The following is a 23,531-nucleotide window of genomic DNA, read 5'->3' as shown; positions in this document are numbered from 1 at the left end:
GTGATATCAGCCTACTTTGCATCTGTGGTACCTAGCACATAATAGATACTAACTGCTGAATACTGGTCACAACTGCCAATGACCAACTGGCCCACATGAGTGATCCTCAGATAGTTTTCTTTCTTTTTTTTAAATGTTTATTTTTAGAGAGAGGAAGGAAGACAGAAGGGAAGACAGGAATATCAATCTGTTCCTGAATGTGCCCTGACTGGGGATTGAACCAGCAACCTCTGTGCTTTGTTTTTTTTTTTTTTTTTTTTTTAATTTTATTTTATTTATTCATTTTAGAGAGGAGACAGAGAGGGAGAGAGAGAGACAGGGGGGAGGAGCTGGAAGCATCAACTCCCATATGTGCCTTGACCAGGAAAGCCCAGGGCTTTGAACCGGCGACCTCAGCATTTCCACGTCAATGCTCCATCCACTGTGCCACCACAGGTCAGGCAACCTCTGTGCTTTGAGATGACACTCTAACCCAAGCTATTTGGCCAGAGCTCAGATAGTTTTCAAGTTAAAACTTCATCATGCCTGACCTGTGGTGGCACAGTAGATAAAGCGTCAACCTGGAAACGCTGAGGTCGCCGGTTCGAAACCCTGGGCTTGCCCGGTCAAGGCACATATGGGAGTTGATGCTTCCTGCTCCTCCCTACCCCTTCTCTCTCTGTCTCTCCTCTCTAAAAATTAATTAAAAAAAATTAAAAAAAAAAATTCATCATTGTGCCATGTGCCTCTGGGTTCTTACTAAGTCCTACCGGAAGGGGATGGAGTTGCTCAGTTACTTCTAGACTTCTCTCTTCCCTGTCCCATTTTACCTACCCTTCTTTAGTGACCCAGATTATCTTTGCCAGAGATGTGTAACAGAGATGAAAGTCTGGCAAGTCTGGACCAGTTGGAGAAAAGGCAAACAAACAGGTTTGGTCAGTTCTTTTCCTTTCTCTGACTCCTAGAAAGGTCAGGGTCCCTGGATAAGTGTACAGTTGTGGCACAAAACGGTGAAGGGAGGCTGAGCAGTGGGTGGGGCTGCAGAAGGGGTGGGGGTGGGGTCAGAGCCATAGAGTAGACAGACTGCAGCTGCAGCAGCTCTAGCCTCTTATGGTGTGGCAGGCAAAACCCGAGCATGTCTGGAGTGTTACCAGCAGAGTGGGGCTGTCAACAAGGTCTGGGCCATTATCGGCTAGTGGAGGAAAAGACCTGCCAGTAATTCGGAATGGGAAGGTAGGCTTGATTCTTAAGTGACAGGAGTTTGCACAACAGCATCAACTTTTCAGTAACAACAGTGAGACTTTTTGTTTTACTAAATTATTTTTAACCTTTACTTTTATGAAATATTACCCATGAGAAAAAGCACATAACACAAATGTACAGTATGGTGAATAATTACAAAACAAACATCCATGTAATCATCACTCAGGTCATAAAACAGAACATTGTCAACTGTCCCCGCTACGGTCCCCCATCCCTCTCAGATTACAACCTCATTTAGAGGCAGCCAGCAGCTGGATTTTTTTTTATAATAATCACTTTCTGGCTTTTCTTTATAGTTTCATCACCTGTGAATCACATGGAAAGTCTTAAATTAGGATTTTCTTATGTAAATCCTCAGACTGAAGACCATGAAGATCCGCCTCTTTAATGTGGATCCTACTGACTTCTTTTGTAAATCTTGTTAGGCCCTGGGGAGATGGTGGTGGATTTGCGGTCTTCTGCATTTGGCAGAGAATGCAGTTTGGAGGCTTCTCTCACTCAGCCGGTGTTTAAATGCTCCTTATGTTTAAGGTACCTGAAGAGTATGGTGAGGGGCACAGAGATGCATTCAAAACTGCCCCTGCCCCTGGTAGCTTGCAGTTGGGAAGAGACAGCATGGAGATACATGGCAGAACAGGGCAAGGTCCTAAAGAAGTCCCCAGGTAAATGCTATCAGTGTTTTGAAGAGGCAGCGATCCCTTTTGGCAGCCAGAAGCAAAGCATGCTTTGTGGAAGAGGTGGCATTGCATTCATTCATGCATTATTTATCAAACATTTTTGAGGGCTGGCAATGTGCCAGGAAATTAAGTTCAAAGGATACAAAAATAAATAAGATCCTTGCCCACTCATGGACTAATGGTTGTGTTAGCAAGGCTATAAATGATTCTAATATGGTATGCTTGAAATATAAAGTGTAATAGGAATGACTGTGGCCAGAGGTTGTCAAGGAGGGCTTCAGAGCTGAGGTCTAGGCTAGTATTTGAAGGAGAGAGGAATAGGAGTTTGGCAGACAGAGAGGGGAACCGCTGAATCTTCAGAGCCACTGAGGTGGGAAAGGACACAGCTCAGTGTTGGCAAAAGGCAGAGTTCATGGCGGGACTTGACAAGTAGGATGGATGAACAGGAAAGGTATTCTAGACAAAGGGATGAGTAGGGGTGTAGAGGCAAGAAATTTGTTACCTGCATGCATAAAAGGAAGTTGTCAGCATAAAGTGTATGATGGAAGGTATGATGGTTAATCTGTGTCAACTTGACTGGGCCATGAGGTGCCCAGATATTTGGTCAAACCTTATTCAGGGTGTGTCTGTGAGGGTGTTTTGGGATGAGATTAACATTTGGATTGGTAGACTGACTACTGCAGACTTCTCTCCCTATTGTGGTGGGACTCATCCAAACAGTTGAAGGCCTGAATAGAACAAAAGGCCGACCATCCCTCAAGTTAGGGAATATTTTTCCGGGTTTTGGACACAAACTGAAACATTGGTCTTTCCTGGATCTTAAGCCTGCTAGTTATTGTACAGCAACTGAGACATCGGCTCTTCTGGTTCTCAGGCCCTACAACTTGGACTGGAACTATACCAGTAGCTCTCCTGGGTCTCTGACTTGTCAATTCACAATGCAGATCTTGGGGCTTATCAGCTTCCATAGTTGTTTGAGTCAACTTTTTTATATATATAGGAGAACCCTGACTAATACAGAAAAGGAAATAAGTTTGGAAAAGCAAGTTGGTGCCAGATAACAGAGGACAGAGAATGCCTAGCCGAAGGACTTAGAATTTTATTTGGAGGTTCCTGAGCCTAGAAGCAACACCTGAGCCTAGAAGTGACTTACTAAGAGCTAAGACCTGAGAAGATGGAGGTTGTGCTGTATAAGATGAATTAAAACAAAGATTCTCAAAGGAACCCTCTAGAAATTGGGTATAAATTTTATGGGTACAGGAAAGTTTGGGAGCCCCTGGATGTGCGAGGGTGCATGGACAGCAGATTTAGGCAGCAAAGATCCTGGAGCAGGTGGGAATTGGAAGATGGTTTCAGTGGTGCTGATGGGTCTTCTGAGTAGCCAAAATTTGGAAATGGGGCCCTAGCCTGATAGCTTGGTTGGCCGGTACACAAAAGTTTCCAGTTCAATCCCCATACAGGGCACATACAGAAACAGATTGATGTTTCTGTCTTACTCTCACTTCCCCCTTCTCTCTCTCTCTCTCTCAAAATAAATAAATAAATAAAATTTGGAAATGGGGGTGGGAATAGGCAATGGAGGAAGTAGAGATTTGGGAATCATCTACATAGAGGGTGGTGACTAGAACCACACAGGAGCAGACATGGGGCGTAGAGATGGCAGAGTGATTCATCAATAGGCTTATAGTTGTGACAGAGACTTACTCAGCCTGGCTCAGGCAGTATAAGAAATTGATTATCTCATTGCTGAAATACTGTGGCAAGGGGTGCTGTCTAAAACGCTCTGATTGGTCAAGCCTAGGTCACCAGTCTATCCCTGCAACTGGGGGTAGAGTCATCTCCTCTAGAGCTTCTTGGAGTAAGAATGAGGGAGGGGTGGCTCCAGAAGAAATAGAAGTACTGTTACTAGAAGAAGGAGGAATGGACGCTGCGCTTGTAAGTACAGGGGAAGGGCAGCTGGAGACCTGGATGCTACCCCTTCTGTTAACAGGCAGCTGTAGCCAGTGGGGCAGTGGCAAAGAAGCACTCCTGGGAGGCTGGTGTCTGGATGGGCTAGCAGCAAGGGAAGCAGTTGAGTGGGGTTAAGTAGTAATGCTACTGCCTTCTGGGGCTGTGAAAAGCTGGGGGAGGGCCCTCTGACAAAAACCTGACAGCATAGTAGACAAAGTGCTAAATGAGTCCTTGTCCTCAGTATAAAGGCAGGAAAAACCAAGAAGTTGGGTGACACCCCATCAAGATATTGCTGCTGATGGAAAGAGCAGATATTGGGGACAATTCGTGGGATTGTGAGAAGGGATGAAGGAAAGGTCACTTCCAAATGGCCTTGCAGAGGGAGAAATAACCAGTTTCCCCTCAAGTTTAAGAAACTAAGCTTATGCATTTTTACAATAGTAAAAAATTTGTAATAGCCCAAAACAACTTAGATTACAACAGGAGGTTGGATAAATACTATAATGCCAATGCAGTAGTATACAGCCTTTACAAGTCATGCTGTATATGACATGGGAAGATGTTCACAATGTAGTTTTGAGAGAGAAAAGCACATTACAATCTGTTTTTGTGCAAAGATGTGTGTGTATACATACACAGATACATAAATAAATATTGAGAAGGTATACACCAAAATATTAACAGTTGGTATTATTAGAGGCAGGACCACAGTTGAAACTATCTTTTGATTCCTCTATAATAGAGCTGCTGAGTAGTATGATAGTGTAATGGTCAAATAGAGACAGCCTTCAAGTCCCAGCTCTGCCACTGCCTGCATTGGCCACCTTGGGTAAGTCCCTTAACACCTCTGAGCCTCAGTTTATGTATCAATAAATGGGAGTACTAGTTTTTTTGTGTGTGGCAGAGACAGAGAGTCAAAGAGAGGGACAAACAGACAGGAAGGGAGAGAGATGAGAAACATCAATTCTTGGTTGCGGCTCCTTAGTTGTTCATTGATTGATTTCTCTTATGTGCCTTGACCGGGGAGCTACAGTAGACCGAGTGACTCCTTGCTCCAGCCAGCGACCTTGGGCTCAAGCTGGTGAGCCTTGCTCAAACCAGATGAGCCCGTGCTCACGCTGGCGACCTTGGGGTCTCGAACCTGGGTCCTCTACATCCCAGTCCGAAGCTCTTATCTACAGCACCACCGCCTGGTCAGGCGGGGGTACTAGTTCTAAACTTAAAATGGTTAAGTATTAAATTAGCTACTGTTACATGCAAAGTTGTTAGCACACCTATAGTAAACATTCAAAAATGTATTTATTCTTCTTGTGTAATTAAAAAGTCCAAAAGAAAATATGACTATTAAATCAAATTATTAAAAATAGGTGTCTGTCTTGATCAAATAACAGTGGTAGTCATCAATAAATCAACTATTATTAAGATAATCTGTTTTCCTCTAGCTGGCAAACATTTGCGAGAACCCCAGAGAAGGTTCCTATTCCACTGAAACTTCCTCACTAGCAGGAAAGACAGATGATAAACAGGTGCTGTGAGGATAGGATGATCGGAAGGGCTGAGAGCCAACCAAAGGGCTGAAGAGGTGCAGGCAGTGAGTGAAGGGCCTTGCAGTGGGGAGAAAGTCTGTAAACCAAAGGAAGACACTGGCTGGAGCCAGGGGGACTGAGGTGTTGGCAAAGATGAGAAGAACAGCTCAGCTCTCAGGCCACCTAGGACCCACAGACTACAGGGTCCTCCATCTGAACTGGTATCTCGGGCAAGTCATTTTCTTCTTTGGTTAGTCTTCGTCTTCTCTGCTAAATAGGGATGATAATACTGTACTGCACAAGGTTGCAAACTACCTAAAGAAATGTTAGTGGAAGCGCTTTGCAAACGACCATTTACAGTATTATAAATACAACTATTTGAGAAAGACATGAGGAGCTCCGCAGCAAACGAGGAAGCCGCATTCGCTGGCGCGTGCGCGATAAACGACAGGAACCAGAGTTTAGGATGAATTCAGGGCACGGGCTCAGCCTTTGCCGGCCTCCAGGTCCCTCCCACTTCCGCGGGTACCCAACCGTGCGTCGCTTGCGTGCTGACGTAACGCGCGTGCCCCTGTCCGGCAGTCGAGGAGACCCCGCGCAGTGCTGCCAACGCCCCGGCGGAGAAGCTGAGGTGAGTGCGGGGCCCGAGGCTCCCGGCGGGAGCAGCTTTCCAACTGTCCCATACCCACCGCGCCGCCCCCAGCCTTTTCCCGTCCGCGGGGACCCCCTGCCTCTGGCTTCCCGGGAAGCCTGGGAACACGGGTCGCGGGGTTGGGTGCGGTGGCCGGCTCGCGCAGCGCCGTCCGGACGAGCGCGGGTCCGGATTCTGTAGGGGGAATGGAGGGGGGGGGGCTCCGAGGGAGGAAGGCGGGGGTTCCCGCCCCGCGGAGGGGAGTGCGGCCGGGGCGCGGGGCGCCGGCCTGAAGGTGCGGGCGGGGCCGGGCTGTCACCGGGCAGCGACGGAAGGAAGGGGTCACACCCATCCCGGCCGCTCGGGCTCCCCTCCCCCCCGCCCGCCCGGCTGGCCCCAAGGGCGGACGGGCGGCCTGCTGGCCGGCCAGTGCGCGGCGAGTCTGAGCTTCAGAATCCCTCGCGGAAGTCCAGGGGGAACGAGGGTGTCTGTGGCTGGGACGCCGGGGATGGCTCTGCCCCCGGCGCTCCGGCTTCGACTTCCTGCTCCGCCGCGGACATTTTGCGGTGGGCGGGCGGGCGGATTTGCTAGCGCGGCGGTAAGTGGCGGCCCGGGAGGGGGCGGCTTGCTGGCTGCCCCGGGCTTTTCCCGCGGCGCGCTTCCCTCTGCAGCCTCCCCTCCCGAAGCTTCGTCCAGGCGGGGTGGGTCTGATCGCCGTTTTTCTTGCTTTAGGTTGAGTTCCTAATACCATTTCCGTTTGCTTCTCCAACTCTATCTTCCTGACTATTCAGCTGAAGCTTCCCTTTCTGGGAGTTACCTAACCACCTCTCGAAACTGTGGTTCTGCTGCTTTCTTAATTCCTGTTATTAGGGGGAAATTTTCTTTGTTCATTTGTTTTTTACTCCCCTTTAAGTCCAAGAGAAATGCGGTGTGAAAGATGACGTCATCGAAATATAAGGGGTGAGAGTTTTAACTCCTGCAAGTCAGGGACTCACCAAATTAAGACAGCATTTTGAAGCCTTAATTGGATATCCTGCCTGCTTCCCAATGCATCGTATTCAGAGAGATTTCAAATCCCGGTCGTCTCGAATGCTTCTAAAAGCCAGGAAGTTTAAAATCTCCAGATTAGTTTGTGCCAGGGAATAAAGCGTAAGACAATACCTTCTACAGCCACTTACTTAGGCAATACCTTTAAAGATCTCTTGGTACTCAAATGAACTCAATTTATTTGTGGAAGCATCTCTGGTCCAGAATGACTTTCCCAAACTGTTTAATGTCTCCCATATCACTTATTGATGCAGAGTGCATACCTAAGTTGACTCACGTGTGCTTTTTGTGACAAGGGAAAAGAATCAGTTCATTTTACCCCTACTCTTTGCTTACTAGACACTTTCAGTTTTGTAATTAAAAGTGAGTTTTGGATTTTTATCTAAAAAACCGGAGTAACATTTTCAGACTTTTGGGATCACAGTATGGTCCTATGTTAGGTACATCCTTCGTGGACTACAAGGTACAGAAGCACAGTAAAATGTTGGCATTGTAAAACAAATGAGATCCAATTGTGTAATGCATTGTTAAGAGTAGTTCTTGTTGGAACAAGTACTTACCTATTGTTTCTCATTTGTATAGAGAGAATAAATTGCTTGTTAAGAAACATTTAGGAGAACTAGGTTTAAATAAGTTTTCTGCAGTGTGTAGGTGTTGTGATTGGATAGGTGTGGAGTTTGGATCTTCTGAAAAAATGTTTGCCATGATTGATCTTGTTTTAAGAGAATATAAAAATGAAATGCATCTGCTGCTTTATATCTTGAATCTTATATATTTAAGAAGTTTATCCTATCCCAGTGGTGCCTCAAAAAAAAAAAAGTTTAAATATATGTATATATCAATTTGTATATTTTCTCTTAAAATGTAGCAGAATAGTTTGAACTTACAAGGTTTAGGCTGAAAGCAGTAAGATAAGAGATTGGTATTAACTGAGTATTAAAAATAAGCTCTTTTCCAGTAATTTTTTCAGGACCTAAAGTTATGCCAGCCTCTTATAATGTTTTCACATGATAATGAACAGTTGTACTCAGTTAAACTTAGTTTTCAGGAATCTGAGAGAGGTATTACAGTCTAAAGTATTCTGGGGCTTAAATATCAGTGAGATTCTTTTTTATTAAAAATTAAAAATTTATTCATTTTTAGAGAAAGCGAAAGAGTGGGGAAGAGCAGGAAGCATCAACTTCCATATGTGTCCCAACCAGGCAAACCCAGGGCTTCGAACCGGCGACCTCAGCATTTGAGGTCGACGCTTCATCCACTGTGCCGCCACAGGCCAGACTATCAGTGAGATTGTTAAAACCCACTGACACCAATCTTGACTCTCTTGTAACTTCAGGATACAAGATAAATGGATAATTTTTCCATTTATAATTTTCTGGTCTATTAGAAAAGCATTTTTAGTTTTGTATAAAATTGTTACACTAATACAATGTATTAATCCAAGAGCTGGCACATTTGGAAAACTTGGAAGTAATTCACTGTGCCTGTCTGGGAGTAGTATGGATAGATATTCCTGGGAGTAAAGATCAAATTGCACTTTTATTTGTAGAGAGAGGCAGAGGCAGAGACAGACAAACAGAAAGTGAGAGAAATGAGAAGCGTCAACTCATAGTTGTAGCATCTTAGTAGTTCATTGATTGCTTTCTCATATGTGCCTTGGTCCAGGGGCTCCAGCTGAGCCAGTGACCCCTTGCTCAAGCCAGCAACCTTGGGCTTCAAGCCAGTGACCATGGGGTTATGTCTATGACCCCATGCTCAAACTGGTGACCCTGTCTGTGCTCTAGCTGGTGAGCTTGCGTTCAAGCCTGTGACCTTGGAGTTCTGAACTTGGGTCCTCAGCACCCTAGGCCGACACTATGCACTGCACCACCCTTTACCCACTGCACCACTGCCTAGTCAGGCTGTAGATACATATGAAATGCATTTTGATATGTTTTATAGTCTTTTTTTTTTTTTTAAACAGACAGAGAGAGGGATAGGCAGGGACAGACAGACAGGAACGAAGAGATGAGAAGCATCAATCATTAATTTTTCGCTGCCCATTGCAACACCTTAGTTGTTCATTGATTGCTTTCTCATATGTGCCTTGACCTCAGGCCTTCAGCAGACCGAGTGACCCCTTGCTCGAGCCAGCGACCTTGGGCTCAAGCTGGTGAGCTTTTGCTCAAACCAGATGAGCCTGCGCTCAAGCTGGCGACCTCGGGGTCTTCCGCATCCCAGTTCGATGCTCTATCCACTGCGCCACCACCTGGTCAGGCTTTACAGTCTTTTGAGAGGATAAAAAACACTTAAGGAGCAGCATTTCAGGCAACAAGGCCTTTGCAGCAGGAGAAGGAAGGCTTAATATTTTGTTAACTTATTTCCCACAAATAGATTTATATATCCCACTGTATTGAAGGGTTTCATTCTTGTTCTTCAACATTCAAGATTCATTTCCACATCTGTTAGTTTCCCTCATTAAAATATGTTTTATGAAGGGAAGGCTTTGATTTGGCATGGTCAACCCTGTCCCTAAAAATGTTTATCAAATGAATAAATTTGATGATGTTTGAGGATTAACTTGCACTTTCTGCATATTCTATAGGCCTGTGTGCTGTGTTTCCTGAGACTTCTTTTGTGCTTGCTCAGCCATGTCCATATTTGGGTTCACTGAAATGATGATTACCAATCTATTTTTGTTTGACCGTATCCATCTGTGTAGTCCAGGATCTCTGCAGCTGTACTATCTGGATAGTTTACCATTGCTTAGAAAGTGTTTTCTGATGATCAATTCTTACACTCCTAAAAATTATTCAGACTTTAATATTTGTTTCATTTCTCTCTTTATTTGCAAATAGCTATTTTTGCCACTTCTCTACTCAACAGTATCAAATTCCTGGTCATGTTATGCTTTGTCCCCTACCAGTTTCTACTTTTAGTTACTCATCTTTTCAGTCCAAAATATTTTTGGTAAAGTAATTTTCATTACTTGCCATTTTAGCTGTGTCTGCTACTGCCGCTGTTATAAGTTCTGGATGTCAAAACTCTTCTTTACTAGTTGTCCTTGGGACATTGATCCCAAACTGCTTATTTCATGAAGTAAAACAAGGTGTTTTGCCACCAAGATTGTGTCCCATTACAATTTTTTAGGAAAATAGGTTTTTCTCAGTTATTATGCTAAAGTTCAGAACAGTTTCTTAAAAAAAATTTTTATGTATACATTTTGGGGGAGAGAGAGAGAAAGGGGGGAGGAGCAGGAAGCATCAACTCCCATATGTGTCTTGACCAGGCAAACCCGGGGGTTTTGAACTGGCGACCTCAGTGTTCACGTCGATGCTTTATCCACTGTGCCACCACAGGTCAGGCCAGAACAGTTTCTAATATAGCAGGAAACTACATAATGTTAAGTCATGGAATTCACCAAGCATCTGTGGTCTGTCACTTTGAAGAGATCCTGTTCCTCCCTCTGCTTTAACATTACACTTTTGCCTGACCAGGTGGTTGCGCAGTGGATAGAGCATTGACCTGGGATGCTGAGGACCCAGGTTTAAAACCCCGAGGTCACTGGATTGAGCACGGGTTAATCAGTTTGAGCGCGGGTTCGCTGGTTTGAGCGTGGGATCATAGACATGACCCCATGGTTGCTGGCTTGAGCCCAAAAGTAACTGGCTTGGAGCCCAAAGTCACCAGCTTGTCAAAGGGTCATTGCCTCAGTTGGAGCGCCCGCCCCCCCCCCAACAAGGCCCGGATGAGAAAGCCATCAATGAACAACTAAAGTGCCGCAACTATGAGTTGATGCTTCTCATCTCTCTCCCTTCGTGTCTGTCCCGGTTTCTCCCCTGTTAGAAAAACAAATGAAGGCCCTGACCGATTGGCTCAGTGGTAGAATGTCGGCCTGGTGTGCAGGAGTCCAGGGTTCGATTCCTGGCCAGGGCACACAGGAGAAGTGCCCATCTGCTTCTCCACCCCTCCCCCTCTCCTTCCTCTCTGTCTCTCTCTTTCCCCTCTGGCAGCCAAGGCTCCATTGGAGCAAGGTTGGCCCCGGGTGGGCGCTGAGGATGGCTCTAGGGCCTCTGCCTCAGGCGCTAGAGTGGCTCCCCAGATGGGCGGAGCGTCACCCCCTGGTGGGCATTTCTGAGTGGATCCCGGTTGGTCGGGCACATGCGGGAGTCTGTCTGACTGCCTCCCCATTTCCAACTTTAGAAAAATACAAAAAAACCCCACACACACAGCCTGACCTGTGGTGGCGCAGTGGATAAAGCATTGACCTGGAAATGCTGAGGTTGCCGGTTCAAAACCCTGGGCTTGCCTGGTCAAGGCACATATGGGAGTTGATGCTTCCAGCTCCTCCCCCCTTCTCTCTCTGTCTCTCTCTCTCCTCTCTAAAAATGAATAAAAAAAAAAAAAATTAAAAAAAAACCACACACACAAAAAACTACACTTTTATCACTTACATCGTTTTTTCCAAGAGTAAGCCATTATGATTTGCCATTTTGATTCTGCTTCTGTGTCTTCTTTAGAAAAATCATGCTAGTATAGTGATTGAAAGTGTAGACTCCGTCGACCTGGAAATGCTGAGGTCACCGGTTCGAAACCCTGGGCTTGCCTGGTCAAGGCACATATGGGAGTTGATGCTTCCAGCTCCTCCCCCTCTTCTCTCTCTTTGTCTCTCCCTCTCCTCTCTAAAAAAATGAATAAATTTAAAAAAATTAAAAAAAAAAAAAAAAAAAAAGAAAGTGTAGACTCTAAAATTGGACTGCCTGCATTCAAATCCTGGCTCTGTCATTTATTAGATATGTGCAATCTAAGTAATGTCTTTGTGACTCAGGTTTACTTTCTGTAAAATAGAGGAAGCAGTAGTCCCTACATAAGAGTGTTACGAGAATCAAATCAGTTAAACTGTGCCAAGTACTTAAGACAATTCACTGGCACTTGGTAAGTGCTTTGTAGATGTTTGCTGTTACCATTACAACTTCTTTAGGCCTCCAGTTTTGAGAAGCTATCTGCCTTTTCCTCAAATGTCGACATTTTAATAACCTTCTCTCCACATGAATCTTATGTGAACCCATTAAAATTATTAAATGAAGTGGAAATTGTTGTCTGCTTTAAATTTTTTGTCCATTATCTTAACCAGTGTCATAAAAGCAAAGGTGTAAGGTCCTAAGCATGTATTGTGTAGTATTTGGACCAGCAGAATAAGCATATTTTTGGAGTTCATTGGAAATCTCAGGCTATATCCCAGTCCTACTGAAGTGGAATCTGTGTTTTAACAAGACCCCACATATTTATGTTCATTGAAGTTTGAAGCACCTCTTCAGTGCTGCTAGAATGATGTCTTAAGGAATTTCAGAAACAATGTTGAGTGTTTTATTTTTATTTTTCTCTCTACATGATTAAGTCTAATCTGATTCCTTTTAAGCAGTGTACCAGAATTTATTGCAAAGTTCGTATCTTAAGCTGAATATGAAACCTATTTGGTTTTTATTTTTTATTTTTTTATTTATTCAATTTTAGAGAGGGGAGAGAGAGAGATAGAGAGGGAGAGAGAGACAGAGAGAGAGAAGGGGGGAGGAGCTGAAAGCATTAACTCTCATATGTGCCTTGACCAGGCAAGCCCAGGGTTTTGAACCGGCGACCTTAGCATTTCCAGGTCGACGCTTTATCCACTGTGCCACCACAGGTCAGGCCTCCTATTTGGTTTTTAAAGGAATTATATTTTCTTGCCTATTGTGTAGAATCACTTTATGCCTATATTCATTGTCAGGAACAAATGTGTGGTTTAGTTATTAAAATACTGTTGTCCACTTAGTAATAACTAGATAATTTTAAATTCTAGGTTAGTATATCAGTGACATTTTACTTCGTATTTTTTTTTTTTTAACTTTATTAGTTTTACAGAAACAGGAGAGAAGGGAGCATGGAATGGGAAGTATCAACTCATAGTTGCTTCATGTTAGTTGTTCATTGCTTGCTTGTTGTATGTGCCTTGACCAGGGAAGCCCAGGGTTTCGAACTAGCAAGTTTGGCATTCCAAGCTGAAGATTTATCCACTGCGCCACCACAGGCCAGGCTATCAATGACATTTTAATGGAAACCTTTTTTTTTAAGCAAGAGAGGGAAAAAAGAGAGAGAGATAGGGACAAACAGGAAGGGAGAGAGATGAGAAGCACCATCTCATAGTTGTGACACCTTAGTTCATTGATTGCTTTCTCATGTGCCTTGACTAGGGGGAGGGGGCTCCAGCCAACCCAGTGACCCCTTGCTCAAGCCAGTGACCAGGGGCTCATGTCTATGATCCCGCTCTCAAGCTGGGGACCCCAAGCCCAAGCGGGCAACCTTGGGGTTTCAAACCAGAATCCTCAGCGTCCCAGGCTGATGGCTCAATCCACTGTGTCACCACTGGTCAGGCAAGAGTAAAAAGTACGTGATTTCATCTTTTATTATAACACACCTTCACTGGAGCTATACTAGTATTTTTATTGCATATTTTGAGGTTAACAGATTTTAAATTATGTAGTTTTTTGTTAATGTCATAACTAGGAAAAATAGGTAGTTCCTGTGAATATTAGAGTTTAATCAAAGGTTTAAATTACTATCTGATACCCTCATTTGTTTCAGAAAGTATACAAATAGTATAAATAGTACAAAATATAAGCTATGGGGAAATGTTTAAGTTATTTTAGGTCATATTTATTGGTTCCTCTCATAGGGGCAAAGAATGTTAGATCATCCTAAGAGTTTATAAACCAGTAAAGATGGGGATAGGGGATAATTTTTACTTTTAAGAGTAATGCCTGTGTTGTTTCTTTAGTGTTTCAGAATACCTGAAAGATGTTTCCATGGGAGAGGGTGTCAGATTAATTGGGAATCCAACTTATTGTATCCTATCTTGGAAATTCAAATAATGTTTTTTTGTTTTTTAATTCAGAGAGAGAGAGAGAGGGATAGATAGGGACAGACAGACAGGAACGGAGAGAGATGAGAAGCGTCAATCATCAGTTTTTCATTGTGACACCCTAGTTGTTCATTGATTGCTTTCTCATATGTGCCTTGATCACGGGTCTTCAGCAGACCGAGTAACCTTTTGCTCGAGCCAGCGACCTTGGGTCCAACTGGTGAGCTTTTTTTGCTCAAGCCAGATGAGCCCACGCTCAAGCTGGCAACCTCGGGGTCTCGAACCTGGGTCCTCAGCATCCCAGTCCGACGCTCTATCCACTGTGCCACCGCCTGGTCAGGCCAAATTTATATGTTTATTAAAGGCTTAGAGGAGGGGTTAGATGGTCAGAGAATCTGTGTGTTGGTTTTTTTTTTTGTATTTTGTATTTTTCTAAAGTGAGAAGTAGGGAGGCAAAGAGACTCCTGTGTGAGCTCGACTGGGATCCACCCGGCAAGTCCACTAGGGGGTGATGCTGTGGCCTTGCTCCTTTGCAACTGAGCCATTCCAGTGCCTGAGGCAGAGGCCATGGAGCCATCCTCAGTGCTGGGGCTAACTTTGCTCCAGTGGAGCTTTGGCTGTGGGAGGGGAAAAGAGAGAGAGATAGAAAGGAGAGGGGGAAGGGTGAAGAAGTAGATGGTTGCTTCTCCTGTGTGCTCTGACTGGGAATCGAACCCAGCACTTACGCATGCTGGGCCAATGCTCTACCACTTGGCCAGTCGGCCAGGGCCTCAGAGGATCTGTTTCATGAAAATTTTTTTCTTTTTAAGTGAGAGGAGGGGATATAGACAGACCCCCACATGTGCCCTGACCAGGATTCAACTGGCAACCCCTGTCTGGTGCTGACACTCGAATCATTTGAACCATTGGTTGCAGGAGGGGAAGAGGGAGAAAAGCAGATGGTTGCTTCTCCTGTGTGTGCCCTGACTGAGAATCGAACCTGGGACGTCCATACACCGGGCTGATGCTCTACCCTGAGACAACCAGCCAGTGAGGGCCAAAATTTTATTTTTCAACTACAGTTGACATTTTTATTATTTGTTTTAGGTATACAGTGTAGTGGTTAGTCATGTAGTTTACAAAGTGATTCTCCGCAATATTTCAAGATCCACCTGTCACTGTAATTATTATATTACTGACCATATTTCCTATACTTACATCCCTGTAACTTTTTTTTTTTAGAGACAGAGAGAGAGAGTCAGAGAGAGGGATAGATAGGGACAGATGGGGAGAGATATCTGAGAAGCATCAATCATCAGCTTTTCGTTGTGACACTTTAGTTGTTCATTGGTTGCCCTCTCATATGTGCCCCAACCACGGGCCTTCAGCAGACCAAGTAACCCCTTGCTGGAGTCAGTGACCTTGGGTCCAAGCTGGTGAGCTTTTGCTCAAACCAGATGAGCCTGCACTCAAGCTGGCGACCTCGGGGTCTTGAACCTGGATCCTCCGCATCCCAGTCAGACGCTATATCCACTGTGTCACCGCCTGGTCAGGCCCTGTGACTATTTTATTTTTATTTTATTTTTTTATTTTTTTTTACAGAGGCAGAGATAGACAGGGACAGACAGACAGGAACGGAGAGATGAGAAGCATCAATCAGCAGTTTCTCGTTGCGCGTTGCGACTTCTTAGTTGTTCATTGATTGCTTTCTCACATGTGCCTTGACCATGGGCCTTCAGCAGACTGAGTAACCCCCTGCTGGAGCCAGCGACCTTGGGTCCAAGCTGGTGAGCTCTTTGCTCAAGCCAGATGAGCCCGCGCTCAAGCTGGCAACCTCGAGGTCTCAAACCTGGGTCCTTCCGCATCCCAGTCAGACGCTCTATCCACTGCGCCACCACCTGGTCAGGCGCCCTGTGACTATTTTTAACAACCAATTTGTACTTCTTAATCCCCAGAGAATCTGTTTTAATTCAGTGTTTCTTAAACTTTTTTGGTGGAACTCTCTTCTGCCTTCCCTTCCCTTCCCTTCCCTAAGCAGCCCCTGTGGAAGAAGACCCTTTAAAGATTTGAGAAAATGGCTTGGGAGAGACTGGTGTCTGGTGACTTAATGAGCTTTATTAGGTTAAAGGGCTTGTTGGTGTGGTCAGTGTTTGCTATGGGTAGAAAAATGGGAAACATTTTCTCAAGTTCCTGAGACAAGTGAATGAATGGTAGAGACTTCAGCAAAGGCCATGTCTATTCTTGCTGTGGCTTAAGCCCCGTTTAGGAGCTCTTGTATAGAAATTGCTAATTTTCAATTTCTCAGGATGGAACTGAACATGTTATATATAAAATACATCTTTGAAGTATCTATAATAGCTATATCTCAACTTAAAATTGTGGCAAGGTATTGGAAGGGAGAAGCAGACTGATATTCAGGACTAGGGGAAATGATAACTCCATTGGTTAGATCATTGTCTCTATTCGCAAAGGTTGTGGGTGCGATCCCCAGTCAGGGCACATACAGGAACAGATCATGTTTCTCTCTTCATTCCTCTCTCTAAAATCAAAAGAAAAATGAAATGGAGGCACTGTCTCCAGTTTCCTCTGTTCTTGCATCAGTGTTTCTAGTTTGCGTATCTGATTGTTTTCCAATATTTTGGAAAGTTTACAGTAATTTCAAAGCCAGTATTTTAGTGCCTTGAAACTCATATATTTCTTAACTTTTATCTGTGGTCCAAACATTTGTTTTTTTAAAGATAATTGTTCACATGCATGCGAAGTTAAGTTTTTTTTGGAGGTTGTGCCAATCTATAAATTCTTTTTCTTTTGTAATTTGACATATTTGCTTTCTTTTTCTGTTGCACATACTACCCTGTCCTTCCCCCTGCCCTCTCAGAAAATCACCCCAGTGCCATCTTTTAGATTAATACTTTTTACTGGTTGCATTTATTACATGCAAATGAAGATATTCTCCCAAAAACTTGTCCTTGGTTCTAGTTAGATCAGAACTAGGAACAGGAAATTTATTTCAGCATTACCAGTTATCTGAGCAAAATGGAAGAGTGGTGAAGGATATAATTTTGTATATCAGGTTAGGGGGCTTGAGGTTGGGATGTCTTAGTTCTTCTTTTGGTGGAGGAGATGAGAAGTATCAATTTGCAGTTGCTTTACTTTAGTTAATTGTTTGCTTCTCATACATGCCTTGACTAGGGGGCTCCAGCTGAGCCAGTGACCCCTTGTGACCTTGGGCCTCAAGCCAGTGACCTTGTCCCGTACTCCAGCTGGTGAGCATGGATTCAAGCTGGATATGCCCACACTTAAGCTGGTGACATTGAGATTTTGAACCTGGAGCCTCAGTGTCCCATTTCAATGCTCTATCCACTAGGCTACTACTGGTCAGGCTGTCTTAGTCCTTTTTCCCCCTGTTTTTTTGGTTATTTTTGTATTTTTCTGAAGTGAGAAGAGGGGAGGCAGAGACAGACTCCTGCATGTGCCTGACTGGGATCCACCCGGCATGCCCACCAGGGAGCAGTGCTCTGCCCATCTGGGCTGCTGCTCCACTGCAACCGGAGGCATTCTAGCGCCTGAGGGCAGAGGCCGTGGAGCCATCCTCAGTGCCCAGGTCAACTTTTGGTCCAGTTGAGCCTTGGCTGCAGAAGGGGAAGAAAGAGAAGGGAGGGAGGGAAGGGTAAAGAAGCAGATAGGCGCTTCTCCTGTGTGCCCTGACCGGGAATCGAACCCTGGACTTCTACATGTTGGGCCGCTGAGCCAACTGGCCAGGGCCTTAATTCTGTAAAAAAGAAAACCCTTGACCTGGCTTGGATTGTGCATTGGTTAGAGTGGTATCCCGAGACACAGGTTGATGGTTGGGTCCTTGTTCAGGGAACATGTAGGAGTAAGTTGATGTTCCTGGTTCTCTTTCTCTCCCCCTCCTCCATCTCTCCCCCTCCACCTCTCCCCTTTCACCTCTATCTCTTCCCCTCCCTCCCTCCTTTACCCCCTCCCCTCCCCCTTTACCCCTTCCTCCCTTCCTGTCTTTCTCTCTCAAAGTCAATAAAAGAAAATTACTTGATAATTAGGTTTTCTTCAGGATTAAGATTAATTCATGTTCTGCACTTGACATGTGTTGAAAACCCGAGTTTGTTATCTGCTGACACCAAATTTCTTACCTCTGCTACTTTCAGTAGGAGAAATTGGTGTAATTTCTGCTCCTATAAAATATAAATTTGCCTTTCTGGCTCTTAGTCTCTTTTTAATTTTTTCATTGATTTGAGAGTGAGAAGAAGGGGGGGAGGGGAACAAAAGGGAAGAGAGAAACAACTCATTCCACTTAGTTCATTTATTGAATGCTAATTGGTTGGTTGCTTCTTTTTTTTTTATTTTTTTATTTTTTATTTTTTATTTTTTGCATTTTTCTGAAGTTGGAAACAGGGAGGCAGACAGACTCCCGCATGCGCCCGACCAGGATTCACCCGGCACGCCCACCATGGGGCGATGCTCTGCCCATCTGGGGCGTCGCTCTGCTGCAATCAGAGCCATTCTAGCGCCTGAGGCAGAAGCCACAGAGCCATCCTCAGCGCCTGGGCAAACTTTTTGCTCCATTGGAGCCTCGGCTGTGGGAGGGGAAGAGAGAGACAGAGAGGAAGGAGAGGGGGAGGGGTGGAGAAGCAGATGGGCGCTTCTCCTGTGTGCCCTGGCCGGGAATCGAACCTGGGACTCCTGCACGCCAGGCCGACGCTCTGCCACTGAGCTAACCGGCCAGGGCGGTTGGTTGCTTCTTGTATGTGCCCTCACCATGGAATAGAACACGCAGCCTATGCATGGCTGGATGATATACTGTCCATTTAGCTACATGGCCAGGGCCTTAGTCTTTCTTCCGTAAGATGATTCTTTACAAACATTAAAAAAACCCACAAAAATCTAAGAAAAGAAACCTAAGACAAGCTGCTTTAAAAATAGAGCCATGGCCTGACCTGTGGTGGCGCAGTGGATAAAGCGTCGACCTGGAAATGCTGAGGTCGCCGGTTCGAAACCCTGGGCTTGCCTGGTTAAGGCACATATGGGAGTGGATGCTTCCAGCTCCTCCCCTCTTCTCTCTCTCTCTCCTCTCTAAAATGAGTAAATAAAATAAAAAAAAAAAAAAATAGAGCCAATCAATGGCAAAGATTTTTTGGTTTTTTTTTTATATTTTTCTGAAGTTGGAAACAGAGAGGCAGTCAAACTCCCGCATGCGCCTGACCGGGATCCACTTGGCATGCCCACCAGGGGGCGATGCTCTGCCCATCTGGGGTGTCGCTCTGTTTGACCAGAGCTATTCTAGTGCCTGAGGCAGAGGCCATAGAGCCATCCTCAGCGCCCGGGCCAACCTTGCTCCAGTGGAGCCTCGGCTGCGGGAGGGAAATAGAGAGACAGAGAGGAAGGAGAGGGGGAGGGGTGGAGAAGCAGATGGGCGCTTCTCCTTTGTGCCCTGGCCAGGAATCGAACCTGGGACTCCTGCATGCCAGGCCGATGCTCTACCACTGAGCCAACCGGCCAGGGCTCAAAGATTTTTGTTTAGACCTAGATTCTGGAGATAATTCACTGGTAATTTTGTGATGCTTAAATTTGTTATACACTTTTTTTTTTTCTGACAGAAACAGTGAGAGACAGAGGGACAAATAGGAACAGAGAGACAGGAAGGAAGGGAGATGAAAAGCATCAATTCTTCATTGTGGCTCCTTAGTTGTTCCTTGATTGCTTTTTCATATACGCCTTGACCTGGGGGCTCCAGCAAGGTAAATGACCCCTTGCTCAAGCCAGCAACCTTTGGGCTCAAGCCAGTGACCATGGGGTCATGTCTATGATCCCACGCTCAAGCCAGTGACCCCATGCTCGTGCAGGTGAGCCCACGCTCAAGCTGGCGACTTTGGGGTTTTCGAACCTGGGTTCTCTGCGTTCCAGTTCAACGCTATACCCACTGTGCTATTGCCTGGTCAGGCTGTTAGACATTATTTTAGTTTATTTAAATCTGAGTGTATTGTTTCAAAATTGGAGGTATATTTTAATTATAAAATGACTGAATGTAAGATTGGTTCCATTATCTGTTTTCTCTGATATGGTTGTAAACACATTCTTTTAAAAAATTATTTATTTATTTATTTATTTTTTTGTGGCAGAGACAGAGTCAGAGAGAGGGACAGATAGGGACAGACAGAAAGGGAGAGAGATGGGAAACATCAATACTTTGTTGTGGCTCCTTAGTTGTTCATTGATTGATTTCTCACATGTGCCTTGACCGGGGGGCTATAGCAGAGTGAGTGACCCCTTGCTCAAGCCAGTGACCTTGGGCTCAAGCTGGTAAGCCCTGCTCAAATCAGATAAGCCTGTGCTCAAGCTGGCGACCTCAGGGTCTTGTACTTGGGTCCTCCACATCCCAGTCTGATGCTCTATCCACTGCGCCACCGCCTGGTCAGGCTGTAAACACAATGTGATACACATGCTTTGGGGGATCCTGCTTTTTCTAGGTGTCTTACCTTTTTTTTTTTGCTAGTTTAAAAGTTGTAGAGGCCCTGACTGGTTGGCTCAGTGGTAGAGCATCAGCCAAGCATGTGGATGTCCCGGGTTTGATTCCTGGCCAGGGCACACAGGAGAAGTGCCCATCTACTTCCCCCTCTCCTTTCTCTCTCACTCTTTCTCTCTCTCTCTCTTTTCTTTCTGGCAGCCAAGGCTCCATTGAAGCAGAGTTGGCCTGAGTGCTGAGGACAGGTCCATGGCCTCCACCTCAGGTGCTAGAATGGTTCTGGTTGCAATGGAGCAACGCCTCAGACAGAGCATTGCCCTTTAGTGGGCATGTCAGGTGGATCCTGATCGGTTGCATGCGGGAGTCTCTCTGCCTCCCTGCTTCGCACTTCAGAAAAAAAAAAGTTGTAGAATTGGCCTGACCAGTGGTGGCTCAGTGGATAGGGCATCAATCTGGGATTCTGAGAACCCAGATTGCCGGCTTGAGCATGGGCTCATCTGGCTTTGAGCCCAGAGGTCACTGGCTTGAATCCTAAGGTCACTGGCTTGAGCAAGGGGTTACTAGCTTGGCTAGAGTCCCCCTCTCCCCACTTTTCCCATCATGGCATATATGAGAGGCAATCAGTGAACAACTAAAGTACTGCAACTACGAGTTGATGCTTCTCATCTCTCTCCCTTCCTGTCTCTCTCTGGCTTCAAACACTTTCTGTTAACTACTTTAACTACTTTAGCTAGTTCAGACTAGATTCCCCCCCCCCCCCCCAAGCTGGAAACGGGGAGAGACAGTCAGACAGACTCCCGCATGCACCCGACCGGGATCCACCCGGCACGCCCACCAGGGGCTACGCTCTGCCCACAAGGGGGTGACGCTCTGCCCCTCCGGGGCGTTGCTCTGTCGCAACCAGAGCCACTCTAGCGCCTGGGGCAGAGGCCAAGGAGCCATCCCCAGCGCCTGGGCCATTTTTGCTCCAATGGAGCCTCAGCTGCGGGAGGGGAAGAGAGAGACAGAGAGGAAGGGGAGGGTGGAGAAGCAAATGGGCGCCTCTCCTATGTGCCCTGGTCGGGAATCGAACTCGGGTCCCCCGCACGCCAGGCCGATGCTCCACCGCTGAGCCAACTTGCCAGGGCCTCTTTTTTTTTTTTTATTTACAGAGACAAACACTTTCTGTTAACTACTTTAGCTGGTTCAGACTGGATTTTTTTTTTTTTAAGTTTACAGAGACAGAGAGAGAGCCAGAGAGAACGATAGATAGGGACAGACAGGAACAAAGAGATGAGAAGCATCAATCAGTTTTTCGTTGTGACACCTTAGTTGTTCATTGATTGCTTTCTCATATGTGCCTTGACCGTGGGCCTTCAGCAGACCAAGTAACCTGTTGCTTGAGCCAGCGACCTTGGGTCCAAGCTGGTGAGCTCTGCTCAAACCAGATGAGCCTGCGCTCAAACTGGAGACCTCGGGGTCTCGAACCTGAGTCCTCCGCATCTCAGTCCGACACTCTATCCACTGCGCCACCGCCTAGTCAGGCAGACTAGATTTGACTTGTTAGAAAGTATTTTTCTCTTTCAGAGGGGTATCAAAAATTTAATTTTTTTAGTGAGAGAGACAGAAAGAGAGAGATAAGAAGCATCAACTCGTAGTTGTGGCACTTTAATTGTTGATTGATTACTTTTCATATGTGCCGTGACCTGGCAAGCCAGGGGTTTCTAACTGGTGACTTCAGCACTCCATGTCAACACTCCACTGTGCCACCACAAGTGAGGCCATACTAGTATTTTTCAGTATTTGCAACTCTACTCTGTTTGTTTCTCTCTCTTAGTGGATAGAATTGTATAGTTAACTGCTTTGCAAAGAAGCTGAAGCATCTGCAGTCATGCCAGCTGTATTCTATGGCCATAGAGAGACTTTGGTGCAACTGTGAAAGCATCTATTATTCTTTGTCTAGTTATTTCTTCAAGTACACGGTTGAGTGCTTCTGTATATGTTTACCCTATTAACAACAGATTTTACATTAAAATTGGCAGACTGCTTTGATTCAGGATTTTGGTAATCTTGTTTTGTTCTTTAAAAAAATGGCTTGTAAAATACTGTTGAGAAGCTGAATGTAGATAGCGCTCTGTCTCATTAGCTATACCAAAGAAAGTCTAAAAGATCATGGTTAGTTTTGTAGTTGGCATGTAACCTAATACAGTGTGTGTTGCCTAGGTAGTATAGTGATTTATTTTTTTTTTGCTGCAAACGTGTTTTTGTATGTAGGATTTCTGATACAGGCTGGCACATGATTTAATTCTTCATCAACTTAGGACAGATTTTGTTTACTGAATCTGAAAAGGTTGTTTTCTTACAAGAATGCCTTAAGAGCATAATAGATTTCTTCATCTAACTTCCTCCATTTTCTGTGGTACAAGCTTAAAAAATTTGTTTTTGAATTTATTGGGGTGACATTGGTTAATACAATTTAACAGGTTTCAGGTGTACAAACTATAATGCATCATTTATGAATTGCATTGTGTGTTCTCTCTGAGGTACAAAGTTTAGTGCCTCTTAATTTCCCAGACTGAAAAACTTCCTCATAATTTGCCGCCTCCTTCAACAAACCCACCCTCTCCCCCAAGCCAGTTAACTATTTCTTTTCTTTTCTTTTTTATTTTATTTTATTTATTCATTTTTTTTTTTTTAGAGAGGAGAGGGAGAGGGAGAGAGAGAGAGAGACAGAGAGAGAGGAGAGAGAGACAGAGAGAAGGGGGGAGGAGCTGGAAGCATCAATTCCCATATGTACCTTGACCAGGCGACCTCAGCATTTCCAGGTCGAGGCTTTATCCACTGCGCCACCACAGGTCAGGCAACTATTTCTTTTCTTTTTCCATGCTACCACCTTGTGCAGGTCTTTTATATATTTAAGTCTTGGATTGTTAAAGTAGTTTTATAGCTGAGTTCCCTTACTTTATTTGGTTAACTTTGACGTCCTCTTTGCAATACAGGTATAAGATTGATATTCCTAAAAAGCAAATGAAACTGTTGTTCATTGATAAGAAATGGTAATCTCTTGTTTACCCCCCAGGTTAAATGAAAACTTCTCTGCCTAACTTTCAGCGTCTTTAATGACTTGGATTCATCCTTTTTTTGT

General features: G+C 45.0%; 1 protein-coding gene across 3 annotated transcripts in view; it reads left to right on the top strand.

The window, feature by feature from the left end:
- The first annotated feature begins 5,936 nt into the window (after positions 1–5,936).
- CDC42 (cell division cycle 42) overlaps positions 5,937–23,531 on the top strand; it is a 60,655-nt gene continuing 43,060 nt past the window's right edge. For 2 of the 3 annotated variants that reach the window (XM_066270160.1, XM_066270164.1), the window contains exon 1: positions 5,937–6,026. The gene's annotated coding sequence lies outside the window, so the exon portion shown is untranslated. Of the gene's footprint in view, positions 6,027–6,603; positions 6,625–23,531 lie in introns of those variants that run through there. The other variant, XM_066270163.1, reaches the window with a different exon arrangement.

Source organism: Saccopteryx bilineata, chromosome 3, assembly GCF_036850765.1.
Source record: "Saccopteryx bilineata isolate mSacBil1 chromosome 3, mSacBil1_pri_phased_curated, whole genome shotgun sequence".
NCBI lineage: Eukaryota > Metazoa > Chordata > Mammalia > Chiroptera > Emballonuridae > Saccopteryx > Saccopteryx bilineata.
The sequence above is the reverse complement of the archived record's forward strand: the minus strand, read 5'-3'. Positions and strand labels throughout refer to the sequence as shown.